At 40.2% G+C, this 15,303-nt stretch overlaps 1 protein-coding gene across 3 annotated transcripts in view; it reads left to right on the forward strand.

Annotated features, from left to right (window-relative positions):
- TEX2 (testis expressed 2) overlaps positions 1–15,303 on the forward strand; it is a 117,016-nt gene that overhangs the window by 11,167 nt on the left and 90,546 nt on the right. The window contains exon 1 of one of the 3 annotated variants that reach the window (XM_077833101.1): positions 10,145–10,225. The exons of the other annotated variants lie outside the window; for them this stretch is intronic. The gene's annotated coding sequence lies outside the window, so the exon portion shown is untranslated. Of the gene's footprint in view, positions 1–10,144; positions 10,226–15,303 lie in introns of those variants that run through there. 3 annotated transcript variants of the gene reach the window in all.

Below are 15,303 nucleotides of genomic sequence, written 5' to 3' on the forward strand. Positions count from 1 at the left end.
AGAGTGCTTGACAATAGAGGACTTTAATCTTCAGGCAAAGTAAGTACTGAAGACTGGTTCAATATCTACTGGTTCCCCTGAGCTTCCTCTTCAGCATCTTGTCTTCTCCCCTGGCTTAGTTTATGCTAAGGTGTGAACCACAGCACTCATATTATAGTGATGGATACCATAAACAAACCTAGACTGGTAGGTAGGTCTATTAACTTCCCCTGATGACTCCTAAAAGCTGAATAGGACTGGTCAAACTGTGCTGCTGATTTCATTAGCATTTAATTTAGACTAGTAACTGTTATGTTTTATAGTTGAAGATTTTCACTAACTTCAGGTAGCAGCTGAATGTTAGCCCTGACCTGCAACCAGGACCGATTAACAATTCTAATACTACCAATACAAAAGATTAGGAATCATAAGTACAGCTAAATCAGTTTGATGTCTGGAATGTTGTCTAAATCCCAAGTTCATATCGTGGTTTTACATTGTTTGTAAAGTCTATTAAATATGCACTTACAAACCCACTAAAAAAGACAGGATCCCTGATCTGATAGATCAGATTTGCTTTCAGTGAGATTTAGACTCTTGAATTTTTTTTACCACAAATTTAATTTTCTTGTTAAACTGTCATACTTTATTTGGGTCCTCCACAGGGCTGGCTTTATCCTCCTTGTTGGAGCACCTCGTCATTTAAACTAGCACTGTTCAAAAGCACTGAAAACTTGTATAATAAAGGCATATGACAATGGACCAGAAAATTTCAGATTTCTCATCTAAACAACAAATTACAGTCAGAAGATATTTGGAATTATTTTAGTATCTGTGCCTAATCATGTCTGTAACATACTTTTTTTAAAAAAAAAATCTAATTCCTGTCTTAAAACTATAAGTTGTGATTAGCAACAATAGGGAGTGCCCGTAGAGAGATCCTGTTTTTAATTGTGCTGTTGAGCATTTTTAATGTTACAACGTGGTTAGTTACCTGTAGTTTTGAGTTTTATATATCTTTGCGAGTTTATAGTAATCTAGTCTGAGAATTTTATGTTCCACATTTTGAATTAAAAACTAAAGGAACATTACTTGGAAATAGATATATTGTTTAAGAGTAAAACATTAATGATTTGCTACTGGGTTATATTTAAAGGCCAGTGCTTGCAAACCCTTACTCTTGTGAGTAATCCTCAGACAAGAAGGCCCACTGATGGACCTCTTTGGTCCTTGTTGCATGACTGACTGCAAGTTTTGCATAAGAATGGGCTTGGAAGATCTAGCCGACATTAAGAAACTTGGGGTTTGTCTACACTGGCACTTTGTTGGCAAAACTTTTGTCATTCAGGGGTGTTAACCCCTCCCGCCCCCCCCGAACGAGCACTTTGTCAGCAGGATTCAGAGTAGCAGCCATGTTAGTCTGTATCCGCAAAAAGAAAAGGAGTACTTGTGGCACCTTAGAGACTAACACATTTATTTGTTAGTCTCTAAGGTGCCACAAGTACTCCTTTTTTTTTTTTTTTGGTCAGCAGGAGTACCTCTCCTGCTGACAAAGCCGCTGCTGCTTGTGTGGGGTGGAAATTTTTTGTCAGCAGGAGAGCTCTCTCCTGCTGAGAAATAGCAGCTACACTGCGTGCCTTTTAGCAGCATGGCTGTAGTGGCACAGCCGTTGCTGAAAGCCTCAGAGTGTAGCCATAGCCTCAGACTTTCTAGCACAGCTGGAGGGATACAGCTGCATGATTATACACTTCCTTATATCTTGTTAATTTACCTATGCCTTAAATATTTATTGATTTTTATTGGAGTTTTTGTTGGTGTTCTTTCCTGGCTGGTCATCCTTATGTTGTCAAAGTCCCAGTTTGAATGCTATTTTTAGGTGATCTAACAATTTGCTGCTTTAAAGTAGAGCCAAAGTGTGTGCTCGCTCCCCACTCATCTCTCTATGTAACCCCATAGTTATTGATATATTTATTAGGGGCATCAGATCAGAATTTGTTCCCTCTTTGGCACATTAACTGGAACATGATAGTCTAAATTGTATTTTCCTACCTGTTGGTTCCTCTGTGCCTCTTCACACACCAGTGAGGGGAAAAAGAAATCAGGTCTTTATTTGTGGGCTAGTTCATCATGGAAGCTACTCATAGAGTTGAAAGGATTTAAAGATAGAATAAGTTAATTTTCTATACAGGTGAGATGATCGCTATGGAAAGCTTTATCCTGTCTGGTTATATTGCAGGAGCCTTTGCCCTACCTTGCTTTAGAGTTATTAGATTGGTGGCTTTTTGCTTGGCTTCATGGGAAGGGAGAGCAAAGGATGTGTGTGTGTGTCCAGATGCTTCTTTCACCCGTGATTCTCCTAAGGTCTGTACTTATCTTGGCGCACCTGTTGTTTTGGGCAGCAGAACTCTGGTCTACGCTACCAACTTATATCAGTATAACTGCATCATGGATTTTCCACACCCCTGAGTGACATAGTTATACCAGCCTAACCCCTGGTGTAGATAGTGCTGTGTTGACAGGAAGGCTTTTCCTGTTGACATAGCTGTCACCTGTCGGGGAGATGAAGTACCTACGCCGACAGGAGAAGCCCTCCTATTGGCATAAGCAGCATCTTCACTAAATGCTACAGTGGTGCAGCTGCAGCGCTGTAGGTGTAGACCAGCCCTGAGCCTCTTCTTTTGTTGAAGTGCGGTGGGGGGTGGGAGAGTGAGAAGGGAAGGCAAAGTCCATCTCTCCAGCACAATAGTTCAAAAGAAATTCCCTGGATGGAAATTTTCTTGTCCCCTACATGGGGAGAGAAGAATCAAGTAGCAGAAAGGCAGGTGGCCTCTTAGCTCACATTTTTACCAATCTTGGGAAATGTTATTCAGTTTTCCTTCTCTCCTTCCCCTTCCTGAGGTAACGCTACAATATTTCTGTATACTTGCATTTCATTATCTCAGTATTAGGGCTGAATGTAAATCTGATTGAAGCAAGGAGGATGTTGCCTTAAGCACAAAGGGTTGTTTGGTACTTGTAAAACTCCACACACGTTTTTCATTTATTTATTTATTTCCTTCCTGCTGTTCTTAGCACAAGATCCCTTGTTATGTTTTTGAACCTCCTAGAATTGGAATTTAAAGGAGTTTGATGCACACAAGTTTTTATTGATGATCTCTATAATATGCACAAGTTCCATCCCTAGAAAGTGTCAGGCCCATGTGATTCTGCAGCTAGTTTAGCTCTGTTCTGTGTCAAAATCTAGATTCTATTTTAGCAATTCTGCAGCAACATCAGTGTTCAAAGCACTGCATTAGCATTAACTATGTTAAGCTTAACCTCATCCCTGTGAGGTAAGTAAGTATGTTTATCTCCCTGTCTCAGATGTGGAAACAGAAGCACAGCAGCAACTTGCCCAAGGTCTCACAATGAGGCTAGAGCAGAGATTGCTTACATCACCAGGAGAGAAATTTTGGTGTAGACACATGCACAACTAGGTTGACCCAAGTCGTCGACTTAGGTTGACCAACTCTGTAGTGTAGATTAGGTGCCAGGGTCAGAACTTGGGAAATCCTGGCCCATTAGGCTGTTGGTTCCCAAATTGTGGGCTGTGGACCATGGAGAGCAGGCTGGTCATATGGTGCTGGCTTTTCTCATTTCCCAGCTGACAAATCACATTAAAAGGCTAAGAATCCATTAAATACTGTTCTACAATTACTTTTTCATGTAAGCCATTGCAATAGCTGCCACAAGGATGTGAATGAGAGGAGACATGGCTCATCCAATAATGAATGGGAGAAAAGGTATTCACTAGACAATTTCTTGTTAAATTACTGTCAGTGCTAGGAACAAATTTGAGAATGCTTGCTCAGGAAGACATGACCTCCAGTTTTGCTTGTGTTTTCTCTGTCCTATCTTGAGAAGTATGGCTTGCATTTATTCAATACCAGTTTAGTTTTTTCTCTCTCTCCACCCCCACGTGAGGCCGGAATAACCTTGTGTGATTCATAAACCCTTTGGCAGCAATGATCCATGTTAACTGCTGCAATAGCTACTGCTGGTCTGTTTTCAGGTCCTTCATGTTTGGAGTGGGATTGTTAGAACTGCATGGTATTGCGTAGCTAGAACCACAAAAACTGTAGGAATCAGGACAATGATAGCCCATTTAATACAACCTTGGCTTTTCTTTGTCAAACTGTGAATGAAGTTAACCCACCTATGACCAAATACAGTTACAAATTGAGGGACACATTTGTACAAGGAAGGATGGCGGATACTCTGATTGAAGTTAAGGGGAGTTTGCTTGACTGAGGATGATGGCATGTGGGCCATAGTTAATCAGTGGGAGGGCTTGTGAGAGCCAGAGAAGCAGGATTCGGTGCACTGTGCGTGTCCATGACCCGTGGGGAGTATTGTAGAATAGTTGACAGTCAGTAACCTTGGCTCATGAGAGATTGAGAGCGAAGAGATTCCTTCCACCCCCATTCTCCTTTACCGCTGTGATTTCTTAAAATAGGTTTATAGTGTAAAATATGTGCATTCCAACTTGCACTAACCTATAAAGAAGCTATTGGTCTGGAGCAGTCTCTCTCTCATGATTCTGCAGCAACTTTTTTTCAGTTATTACCTCGCTGCCTGGGAGGGTTCAGCCTGTGCAGTTCTGTTCTGACTGTTAATCACACAAATGTAGATGGTTCTGTAAATGTGTTTTTTAGTTCACAAAAATAAATAAACCCTTAAAACAACTTTTTTGGAAATGTTTGAGAACTGAAAAAAATGAATGGAATATGTCTTGTCGTTAGATATAAAAGAGCCTTAAAATACTAATCCTGCAGTTTGATAATCCTCTGAATGGCATTAAATCAGAATTATGATTATAAATGTAAAATATGAAAAAAATGTAAGTTAATAGTTCTGTTCTTGTGAAGAAGAATAAAAACAGACAAGGAGGCAAATCTCATTAGGAGGCTCTTGTGTGGTTAAGAATAACTGTTGAGCAAAGACCATGTTAGCTGTATTTTTTCAGTGACCTTTCCTATTTGAACTCTGGCTCCCCTAGAGTAAAAAGTTAGTTACTAACTCAGTGCTGCTCATTTTTATTTGTAGCTTCTTGTAGCTGTTAAATCCCTTTATTTTAAATCATGTCCTTTACACCAGTGGTTCTCAAAGCTGGCCCGCTGCTTGTTCAGGGAAAGCCCCTGGAGGGCTGGACCGGTTTGTTTACCTGCTGCATCCGCAGGTTTGTCCCTTGTGCCACGCCGCTTCCTGCAGCCCCCATTGGCCTGGAGCGGTGAACCGCGGCCAGTGGGAGCTGCAATCAAGCAACGGACCGGCTTTGAGAACCACTGCTTTACACTATTCTCTTTCTTCCTGTATGTGGAGGCCTCTTTCCTAGTTTTGTAGTAGTTGTGGATGAACAAATTATTGGTGTATTTAAAAAAAAAATAATTTTCAATTTGTGAAAGCTAGACATCTTCAGTTACATTTTGCCCTGGCTTATTCACTGGGCAAACCATTATTGTTAATGGGGTTGCCTGATTAGTATATAGGGGCAGAATTTGATCTCTGTATATTGTATATTTTTATATGAGAAATATGCCAGTGCTACATGTGCAGTAATTTAGCATGCAAATGATTCTACTTTTTTAAAAGGAAAAAAGAGAAGATTTGAGGTGGATAGTAGCACACACTTTTTGGAAGAAGAACAATTTTTGTATAAAATATTTATGAGCAAATGCAGGTAGCATTGGACACTGATTAGTCTATTTCAGTATAATCTGTAAGTATGTTTTTTTTAAAGCAAAACTGAAATTTAAGAGTTTTGCTCTATTATCTAAATCTCTTTGGGGGGGGATACTTGTGTATTACTCACCTAGAGGTAGCTTCACCTTGGTGACCAAGCATCAGAACTGAATAAAATAAAGTTGGTTATAATACAGTTTGGAGACTGTTAGGCTTTGCTTTTTAAAACTTTAAATCCAAAATGGACATTCTATCCTTTCTTGGTTTTTCTATTGGACACTTCACCAAAAAATAAAAAGCTTTTACAACATCCTTTAATTTAATCAGTGAGGCAGGCAGCCCTGTCAACCATAGATTAATCCACTGAAGTTTGAAATAATCTTTCATCAGATTAAAGAGGAGCGGATTGTTTGCTCTTTGCGCAGGAGAACAAGTTGTAATAAAGTTCCACGCACCAGCCGTACCTCCCCTTCCTGCATCACTAAGAAGATTTCACTTTAGTTTATATCTACATTTTGTGTTTAATCTCTTCATATTTTGTTTTTGTACTAGAGTAAATATCTAATACTGGTAGCTCTCTCCATCTGAAGAACACTTTTCAAGCACTAACTAATCCCACATATTACCCCTGTGAGGTAGGTTCATTAATATCATCCCCATTTTAGGGAAGTAAGGCAAGCTAAGTGATTTGATCAAGCCCTGTAAGAGCCTGTCTGGACTAGCATAAAAGTGTGCGAGAGAAAGGTTAGCTGGTCAAGGTCCACGCTGTGGGGAGCATGGTGTTCACTTCAACCAGTTAATGTGTTTTAAATACAACTTACCAACTATAGCATAGATAGGGTAAGACAGTATGTTTTACCCTATGCATGGTGTCAAGTATCAGGGGGTAGCCGTGTTAGTCTGTATCCTCAAAAACAACATGCATCTGAAGAAGTGAGGTTTTTAACCACAAAAGCTTATGCTCAAATAAATCTGTTAGTCTTTAAGGTGCCACTGGACTCCTTGTTGTCTTACCCTATGTAAGTCCTCAGGAAGTTGGGATCAGAGCCAGAACTAGAACTCAGAAATTCCTGTCTCCCATTCCTGTGGTCAATCCACTAGATAGACAATACATCTCCCTCAAAATGTATTGTCAAAATCCATTACTGCAGGGGCGCTCAAACTTTTTCAGTGTGGTCCACATTTGGATAGTTGGCTCCCAGGTTCACAGCTCCTTGGCAGCCCACGACTTTGAAGGGCCCAAGTTCTGGGGCAGCCCACCACGCAAACTGCCCTGGAGCCAGAGCTCCATCCCCTTTCACAGAGAACTTCAGGACTTCCAGTTTCCATTCTAAAGTTGAACAAAATTGAATTCTGAAATATCCTCTGAAATGAGATTACTTTTCTCCACCCAGCTCTAGTTGTTATATTGTCCTTCTTTGTAAGGTGCTATGTTTGCTTTTTATTTTTCATCTCTGATTTACAGTTTCTTTAAAACTTAGGGGAATTCACAAAGAACTTAATTTAGTGTTAGCTAAATCTACTTTGTTCTAATTTAATAATGTGTTCATCCAATGCTGGAAAGCTAAAAAAAAAAAAAAAAGTTTGAGGAACATGTGATTAAAGTAGAACAAAGTACATTTAGATAACACTAAAAGTTCTTTGTATGAATTTAGAAGAACTTATGAAGGCCTCTAGTACAGTGGTACCTGCACTAAAGATTAGTGGGGGTGACTCTCTCTCTTTTAAAATGTTCCCGTAGTTTTCATTGCAGTTTTGTTTGACCTTTGTTTAAAAGCTGTTCTTTATTGGGCAACCCATCTTGCTTGTCTCTTGGGTGATAGTTTGAAACAGCTTTCATTAAAGTAGAATAATGCTTTGCACTTCTATAGAACCTTTCATCTACGAATCTCAGAATTTTCTGAACAATCAAAGAGCTTTACAAACATTCGTTACTTAATACCCATGCTTTTCATTTTCATAGAAAAATAATTCTCCTTTAATGAAGCTCAATAAACTATCCCCTCAAGGAGGTGAATATTTTATACCCATTTTACAGGTGGTATTTTTAAGAGCTGTCTTTTTTTAATAGGTGCTCTTACCTGTTTGGTGTCCCTCCCCCCCCAATCATCTCTGGGCAAAAATCATACTTTTATGTCTGCATCTTCCTAGTTGGAGTGAAAGGCATTATCTGCCAGGATCAGAGTTCTATGTTCTCCTGTAGTAATTGAAGACCTCACTAATTCCTGTGACAAAGTAAGGAGTTACAACTCTGCTTTTTAGGTGTACTTGAGGAAATCAACTTTCCAGAAGAGAAATAGTGCTCTGAACTCAGGTTGTTTTTTTTTAAATTCCTCTTAAGTTATCTTTCCTTGATGTATATATTCTTAAAGTACAGCTAAAAGAGAGAGAAACCTTAGGAAGAAAGTTGAATTACTTTCCAGTAGAAAATTTTTAAAAAATCAAAATCTTCTACTGAGGTAATCCTCCTCTTCCTGAAGTGTGGGGTCTTTAAATAGAAAGATTCTTGGGCAGATCTTCAGCTGGTGTAAATTGCCATGGCTCCATTGACTTCAGTAGAGTTATGATAGTTTACATCCGCTGAAGTTCTGCTCGAGATAGTTAAGTCCCAGGCAGGCTGTGAAGAGCTACAGAAGGCTTTTACAAAACTGGGTGACTGGGCAACAAAATGGTAGATGAAATTCGATGTTGATAAATGCACAGTAATGCACATTGGAAAACATAATCCCAACTATACTGTGACAAAGTTCCTGCTCTACCTTGGTGGATCTTGTGCTTATTGGCGGATTTGCTCGCCTTGGAGCTTCACGGCAGCCCTCAGCTTGGTCGTTTTTCTGAACCCACAGTCCAGGTCAACTCCTCCTGTGTCTGACCAGGAGTTGGGAGGATTTGGGGAGATCCCAGGCCCGCCCTCTACTCTGGGTTCCAGCCCAAGGCCCTGTGGAATGCAGCTGTCTAGAGTGCCTCCTGGAACAGCTGAGCGACAGCTACAACTCACTGGGCTACTTCCCCATGGCCTCCTCCCACACCTTCTTTATCCTCACCATAGGACCTTCCTCCTGGTGTCTGATAATGCTTATACACCTCAGTCCGCGTTCTCGCTCTCAGCTCCTAGTGCCTCTTGCTCCCAGCTCCTCACATGTACACCACAAACTGAAGTGAGCTCCTTTTTAAAACCCAGGTGCGCTGATTAGCCTGCCTTAATTGATTCTAGCAGCTTCTTGATTGGCTGCAGGTGTTCTAATCAGCCTGTCTTAATTGTCTCCAGAAGGTTCCTGATTGTTCTGGAACCTTCCCTGTTACCTTACCCAGGGAAAAGGGACCTACTTAGCCTGGGGCTAATATCTGCCTTCTATTACTCTCCTATAGCCATCTGGCCTGACCCTGTCACAATACATATAAATGATGGGTCTAAATTAGCGGTTACCACTCAAGAAAGAGATCTTGGAGTCATTATGGATAGTTCTTTGAAAACATCCACTCAATGTGCAGCAGCAGTCAAAAAAGCAAACAGGATGTTGGGAATCAGTAAGAAAGGGATAGATAATAACACAGAAAACATCATTGCCTGTATATAAATCCATGTCTTGAATACGGCTTGCAGATATGGTTGCCCCATCTTAAAAAAGATATATTGGAATTGGAAAAGGTTCAGAAAAGGGCAACAAAAATGATAGGGGAATAGAATGGCTTCTGTATGAGGAGAGATTAATAAAACGGACTTTTCAGCTTGGAAAAGAGACGACTAAGGGGGGAGATATGATTGAGGTCTATAAAATCATGACTGGTGTGGAGAAAGTAAATGAGAGAAGGCGTAAATAATACTTCCTTAACAAATGAAATTAATAGCAGGTTTAAAACAAACAAAAGGAAGTATTTCTTCACACAATGGCAAAGAGTTCCACAGGTTGACTGACTGCAGAGGATGTTGTGAAGGCCAAGACTACAACGGGGTTCAAAAAAGAACTAGATAAGTTCATGGAGGATAGGTCCATCAATGGCTATTAGTCAGGACGGGCAGGGATGGTGTCCCTAGCTTCTGTAGGCCAGAAGCTGGGAATGGGCAATAGGGGATGGATCACTTGATGATTACCTGTTCTGGTCATTCCCTCTGGGGGCATCTGGCATTGGCCACTGTCGGGAACACCCTCTAAGAACTGCTCCATTTGCATTAGGAAGGGCAAATCTTCTGGAGATTTAAACACTTGCTCTTGATATCCAGGCATCCCAATGTTTCACAATGTGGTAGGCATATCAGGTAAATGACACGACTGGTTTCCACTTTAGGGCTCTGAACCGCCGACGGGAATGCTCGGGTGTTAGCCCCATTCTGACTCTCTCCTTGGTTTTAAACAGTTCCTACTGGTTCATTTGTTCCTTAGGCATTTCAGCTGACACCTCAGCTAAGGGTCCACTGAGTTGCGGTCTCAGCTCTACCCTGTATTGGTCCATAGAGATGCTGTACCCAAGGCAGGCCCTTTCGAAGTTTTCCAAGAAGGCCTCGGTATCATCACCTGTCTTGCAGGTGGGGAACTTTCTGGGATGGGAAGTGGTACCTGGAGAAGGATTGCTAGGGTTTGTTGGTATATTTTGCTGAGCTTTTGCCTTCTCCATCTCCAGTGCATGCTTCCTCTCTTTTTCCTTCTCCTCCAGTTCTTTGGCCCTTGCCGCCATAGCTCTCCTGTGGGCAACTTCTAGGGCTTTTTCTGCCTCTTTCGCTGCCTCCAGTCTGGCTAACTTCAATTTATGTTGTGTCTTGGTTTCTGTCATCTTTGCCTCTCTGTTTTTAACTAACTTTACACCAGAGAGTTAGAAATAAAACAAACAAAAAAACTTGGCTTGTAAAATTTTGCTGTGCTGTAATATGATACCTATATTCTCTGATAGTGATTGTCAATCTACTGAAAAATCCTAAAAAAACCCCAAACAAACAAAAAAACCACCTTTGTCTCCAGGCAAATAGGCAGAAAACCCCTCTAGTTGCTCTTAGGTAAAAAATAACAAAACTCTTCAGGTCTGTGAAGACTTGTGAATTTCCCTGCAGGAGGTTTACTGCCCTGCCTTTAGGTAGAGAAAACTCCAGCTCACAAAAGACAATTCCCTTTTGTCTCTGCTCTGGCTCCCAAGCAGAGAAAAAAAAAAACCTCTAACTGCTTTCAGTTTAAAACCTGCTTTCCAGCAGCCCAAAGGAAAAAAAAATATTTCCTTTTCAAATCTGTGCTTCTGGTTCAAAAAAATCTCAGATTGATCTCAAAATGATTTCAAGGTAATCCCACCGCTCTGCCACCATGTCAAGGTTCCTTCCCCACTCTGAACTCTAAGGTACAGATGTGGGGACCTGCATGAAAACCTCCTAAGTTTACTTTTACCAGCTTAGGTAAAAACTTCCCCAAGGTACAAACTATTTTACCTTTTGCCCTTGGACTTTATCGCTGCCACCACCAAACGTCTAACAGGTATATAATTGGGAAAGAGCCCGTTTGGAAACGTCTTTCCCCCCCAAAATCCTCCCAAATCTTACACCCCCTTTCCTAGGGAAGGTTTGTTAAAGATCCTCACCAATTTGCATAGGTGAACCCTTGGATCCAAACCCTTGGATCTTAAGAACAATGAAAAAGCAATCAGATTCTTAAAAGAAGAATTTTAATAGAAGAAAAAGTAAAAAGAATCACTTCTGTAAAATCAGGATGGTAAATACCGTACAGGGTAATTAGATTCAAAACATAGAGAATCCCTCTAGGCAAAACCTTAAGTTATAAAGACACAAAACCAGGAATCTACATTCCATTCAGCACAGCTTATTTTCTCACCATTTAAAGGAATCAGAATCTAACGCATATCTAGCTAGATTACTTACTAAATTCTAAGACTCCATTCCTGTTCTGTCCCTGGCAAAAGCATCACACAGACAGAGAGAGAGAGGCTTTGTTTCTCCCTCCCCCCAGCTTTTGAAAGTATCTTGTCTCCTCATTGGTCATTTTGGTCAGGTGCCAGCGAGGTTATCCTAGCTTCTTAACCCTTTACAGGTGAAAGGGTTTTTCCTCTGGCCAGGAGGGATTTAAAGGTGTTTACCCTTCCATTTATATTTATGACAAATGTAATGCTCTGTGGTTCTGTTTTAAGGAGGATATTTAATGTCCCAACTTGGAAAAAGACTGTAGACTGAAAAGGTAAAATAAGTTCTGTTTGTCAAGGAATTAAATCTCTTTCCTGATGTGAATAAACGGAGTCCCAGAAATTAGACCAAGAACTTTAATGGTAGATTATTTTTTCTAGTGCAGGGTCATTCTCAGCTGAACATATTGGGAGGAGTATTCCAGCCTAGCTTTATGGCAAAGGTAGTGCTGCAAGTTCATTGCTGACTATTTCAGTTAGTGGCTTGATGACACAGTTCATTGCTTAGGTTAAGGCTACAGCCACTTTGACCACAAGTATTTTGTGGAGATTGAGTTTTGTACGCATAGACTGGAAATCTTTAGTTTTTATTCTTTTGGTTGTATTTGGAATTCTGGCTGTTGACAGAGGCTGAATTGATGATAAAGATCTTGTGATTTTGTTTTTCAAAGTGACTGGAGAACACCAGACAACTACTATCCTATGTCTCTCAGTGCTGATATGAAGATTCTAGTGAATGTTCTGGAGAACAGAATTCTTGAGAGGAAAAGATGAACCCCAGATCAAGTGGGCTTAGTCAAAAGCTGCACTGGTAATGCAGATGCTTGTAGGCTCTGCCCTATAATTCATGCAGGACAATGTATGCATTTGTCAGTGGCTGCCTTTTGTTACGAGTGATCTAAAAGCTTTCAGGAGGGTGGAGTAGGTTTTATAACTAACCCATACAGTATAGAAATTTGCTTTGAATTCAACATTAAAGTGTTGAATATGCTGCTTTGGTGATGTAGTGGTTCACTGCTCTTCTGTTGTTTTCTATTATACTCTGTTGCTATCAGACCTTTCGTATAGTGTGCGTATGCATGCAAGCATTAAGAAAGTTGCTGTTATAAATTTTTAATCAAATGACACCTACATTTAAAATCACTTACGTTTCAGTATTAGACAGCTCCAATTTTACTTTGTTTTAAATATATTCAACTGATTAATTTTATACAACTATGAAATAGTAATCTTAATATGTGCTATTATAGGGCTGATATCTAAACTTTTAATGTTCAAGCAGAAATCCTGCTTGCTGCTGTGGATACTTGTTACATTCTTCTTCTGGGTTGTGCTTGTCATTTTGGCAATGTTAAAAAGTAACTTTCTTCTAGCACTGAACAAAGACCTTTATTAGACTAGATCATTGCAGAGCTTCTAGCTGGAAGCTTCCTCTAGCCCTTGTGTTTTAAAGAAAGAGTACTTATTCCCACCAATCTGTTACTATAGAAGTAGGAATGGTATGTTAATGGAAAATCTAGCATACTAAACAGGCCTGAATGAGGCATCCTGCTAAAAACTGGCGTCTGTTATGCCTTGATAGTAGGGTAAGGTAGAAACTGGCTGTCCAAATGGTAACTGTAGCATAAATATATCTAGCTTCTATAGGGCTTTCCACCTTGAAGGGTATCAAAGAGATTCAGAAACATGGAAAAAAGCAGATATCTCTTGAGCTCTACTTCACAGTGGGGGGAGAGAGGTGGCTGACAGCTAGAGATCGGCATCTTTAGAACAATGCAAAAAACCTACAAGATGCTAATGTGGGAAACTGTGTTTTCCAGCTTTTATTTAGCAAGTCAATAACCCCCAAATGTTCCAAAGGTGTTCTTTGGGCCTTAAAATTGTATCTGGGGGCCCAAACTGAAATCCTATATCGAGTGTAGTAGTGTGCACTGGCTTAGTGTATGACCATGCTTTCTTTAGTGGCTGGCCCCAGTGACCTGTTGCAAAAGGAGTACTCCTTCAGCTAAAGTGATATAGGCTTATGCTTTTGTGCAGAAGGTCCTAGGTTCAATCCTCGCTGGTGACCATGGTGTCTGTATGAATGTGGCCACAATTTGCCCTTTCAACTGGTTCAGTAAGAACAGGTCAGACTACCTTAAGGCTCCTCAAACTGGGTTACAGTTCAGACTACTTTAGCTGAACTGGTTTTAACCAGTTAAAGAATCTTCCACCATGTAGAGAGGTCAGACTTGAATGCTGTGGCATAGATTGCATCCCTGATGGTTCGACAGAGGAAGCATACAACAAAATTTGCTTATATTTTACTGGTGTATGCAGTATAAAGGGAGAAGTTTTCATTTCTGTTGTACCATGAAGAAATGTACTGAGTTCAGACAATATTTAGCACAGTGACATGTAAGGAAAATTAGTGTTAATGGACAGGGGAGTTAAGGGCCATGTTTTAATAGTATTTGCTCTCTGAAGGACAAAAGTGAAGATTAAGTATCATGCGGTGATATTACTGTTAAAGTACTCAAGTGATTAGTGATTTTATAGTGAAGAATAAAATATGGTTATATCAACATCCCAAAACATGCTCAATGAACTACAAGGCTAGGTTTGTCCTCATTTTAATGTATCTTACAAACTTTAACAATCCTATCTGCCTGACCCTTTTCTAACACGCTACACAGACAAAATATTATAAATTAACTGGCAGAACAGGAAAACAAAATTCAGTGTCTGTTGTATTTTGGAAGAGCTATTGTTCTTGAAGGAAGACTGATGGATTAGAAAAATGGTGCTGCATTAGCTGTTCAAACACAACTGCACCTCATAGCCAATGTGTCTCACTTTCAAATAAAGAATACCTGAAAACAATTTTCACTTTGTAATTGGCCCATTATTCCTTAACAACAGTATAGGACGCATGACCAGGTCTTCTAGAATCAAGCTGATGGAAAATCCTGATTTGAAATAACCTTGCTTTTAAATATTTCCCATGCCGCTAGCATGGCTCAGGAGCAGAATTTCAAAATATGCCATGAGACAGTCTGTGATACCACAGGGACCTGTGTAGCTGGTTCACCCCCATCCCATTGAAAGTGCAGGGAAGACAGGTCCTTAGTGTAAAGTGTGATGGTCTCAACAAATCTATTCCTCCTCTTCCACCCATCTTTCATCAGATGTCTGTATGCCAAGACAAGGGACGCACGTTTAAGGAATGATGGCACATATAAGGCAAAAGAAATCGTTTGAGAAAGCTCAGATTTAACAGGTTAAAAACTTCTTCTTTCCTCTTCAGAAGGGCAATCTGCATGAAATCCAACCGTCGCATTCAGAATAATCAAATTAGTGTCTTCGTGGGCAGCTGGCAGGGACCTACACTTAAAGTGCAGCTGACAGCTCGTAAGGAAAAAAATTGAAAAGCCTTTTATTTAGAATGTTTATATTTTCCCCTCACTTTTAAATTAAGAGCTTATCTGCTCCTGTTTGTTGCAGTTCATAGCAATGCCAAATATTTTGTTTTCTTGTAGGACATTTGCTGCAGAAGGTTGGAACCATTTGTACAGACTGGTTTGTTGCACACCATTAGTAAGAATTACTCCTGTTGCCTTCAAATAGGATGTTGCATTAAGCAGTGATCATAGAATAATAGAATATCAGGGTTGGAAGGGACCCCTGAAGGTCATCTAGTCCAACCCCCTGCTCGAAGCAGGACCAATT

Source organism: Eretmochelys imbricata, chromosome 14 (assembly GCF_965152235.1).
Source record: "Eretmochelys imbricata isolate rEreImb1 chromosome 14, rEreImb1.hap1, whole genome shotgun sequence".
NCBI lineage: Eukaryota > Metazoa > Chordata > Testudines > Cheloniidae > Eretmochelys > Eretmochelys imbricata.